This window comes from Cibotium barometz, chromosome 48 (assembly GCF_041138505.1).
Source record: "Cibotium barometz isolate CiBa-2024 chromosome 48, ASM4113850v1, whole genome shotgun sequence".
Lineage (NCBI taxonomy): Eukaryota > Viridiplantae > Streptophyta > Polypodiopsida > Cyatheales > Cibotiaceae > Cibotium > Cibotium barometz.
This window is the reverse complement of record NC_141093.1, coordinates 35,868,494-35,870,993: the sequence shown is the minus strand read 5'-3', so window position 1 is coordinate 35,870,993 and position 2,500 is coordinate 35,868,494.

Genomic DNA, 2,500 nt, shown 5'->3' with positions numbered 1-2,500 from the left:
GGGCATTTCCCAAGTACACCAAGTATCATTAATCATGAAAAGCAATGCATGTTTGATGTCATCCTAGAAGTTCAAAAAGAATCAAGGTTAAACCATCCCAACCTAGGTTTTCCAAGTGCACAATTTTTTTATTGCCTCTTGCAATTCTTCCTCCGTGAAGCATTGTTCCATACAGAGTGCCTCTTCCTATGATACTATGCTTGAAACATGAGAGAGTAAATGATCCCCGGCTACCCGAACTTGTGCATTTGCAAGTCTTGTAGTAGCAAAAACATGCGCATAGTGGGACACACATTTAGCAGTTGTTTGGAACTTGCCCAAGTTTGTGTCGAGATATTGACATGCTTAATGGCATCTTTTTGCCGTTTAAAATGTAAGCTTTTGAAGAAATCCTTGGAAGAGAATCCCTTATCCTAGAATGGCTGTTGCCTGGCTTTGACTTGCCATTTTTCTACCTTACATCTGTCATTTTTTTAGCAACAAGAACATGTTTTGCATTGTATAAATCCTCCTCTTCGGACATTGAAAGATTCCACATGTAGAGCCTGACAAATTGCTTTCGCATTATGGACCCTCAGTTTTTCTTCATACATGTATCCATAGACTCTAATGATGAGTTGGATCCTCTAAACAGAACAATGCCAAACCACATCCATACTTTCCCACATTTGCAACTTTAGCGGTGTAATCACCTCTTAAACCAAGTTATGGAAATGTCATGTGAGTGGTAACGGTTATTGATTAGATTCAGATGACGGCATATAGAGGACAATCATCTAATTTTGCAATCCAAATAGCCCCATCCATAGTGGTGCATGATCAGACAACACTTATGAGTGATCCACCCAAATTTTGCATATAAAATCATTGTACTGATCTGCATGTAATAAGTACCATCTATCCAGGCGAGCTCTATATCGAGATAAAGCCCTGGTGAAGCCAAACATCCCAGGGCACATGTGAGTCCACAAATCAACAACATGCAAAGAATTTATCATTACATTCCAATGGAACCTCATACAAGCTAGCATATGCGAATGTCTAGACAAGTTATCCCCTTGCTGAGGGGCATTGTTAAAATCCCCACACAAGAAAGCATTATGCAGCCAAGGGTAGTTACAAATCTCTGCCCATAATGTTGCTCTCTTGGCCGAAGTGGTTGGCCCATAAAGAGTTGCAAACTCATGCATCTTAGCATGTATCATACATTGAACCACTAACCAGTGACCATCAGGGTCATTATGCGCTAAGACCGATTGTAACTCATGTTTGACCAACAAGGCAACTCCTGAATAGGCACCTAGGCCCGCATAAAAGATGCCATAACCAGCAAAGTGACATACTTGCCCTACGAACTCATTCTGATTATGTTCTTGCAAGAAAACTATATCATATTAACATAGCACCAGGAGTGCCTCCATTTATTTACATCACAGAGGCCATTGACGTAAAGCATTTAAGAGGGGCTACCATCAAAAATGTGTACAGGAAAATGGATGACACGGCCTCCTCAGGCATCTACCATTTGCATGTGTTTTCCATTATCATTATGTAACATATTTTATTGCATTGCATCTTCATGTGCCTGCATTAGCAATTCCATCTCTTGCACTTCCGTAAGAGTCTACGCTGTATGTAGCTCCACCATTTGTTCCCACTTCTTACCCACAATATTATTTTGCAGATTTAACACGGCCATGTGTGAGGAGGAAGCATCTAAGGTCCACTTTCTTGCTAGAAACGGTTGCTTGCATTGCAACGCTGGTTTTTGAGGTGTTTACCAACCGTCGTTTACCAAATTTTCTTTTCCCTTTTCTTTGCCTTTTTGCACAACTTGTGAATATGATACATTTGTAGTTGCAACAGATGAGGATGACATGAGGTGCCTGAAATTTCACATTGACGTTTGGTGTCGACTATGGGACCACACCAGCATGCGGTGGAGGATGCAACATTGTGGGACATTGATTGGCCATATGACCAAATTCACCACATGTGTAGTCTACACCAGCAAACACACCCCATTTCAACTCATAGTATGCTTCACCCACATGAAACTCGTCTACTTCTACTGCAATGGACAAGGGTGTGGTCATGTCCCAAAGTATACAAAACCTATTCTTATTACCCGAAAGACGAGGTGGGCATATGACTATACCAAGAGAAGCAGCAAACCCGGGCAAATCCTCTCGCATGTAATTGGGGAAGTTGACTACTTCCACCCAAACTAAGCATCTATGTTTGATGAGTCCTTGATAATCTTTAGTGAGCGTCCATGGGTAAGATATGCACCATTTGATTTCCACAGTACAGTGGCGATTTTTCCAGCATTTGCAACTTATTCTACCTCGAAAAAACACTATGATTGAATTTTGTGAGTATTTTCTAATTGGCGAAACCACATAAGGCAGCTTGATTCTGTATTTGAGAGTAGGTATATGTTTATCCCAATACATACACACACACACACACACATATATATACATATATATATATGTAT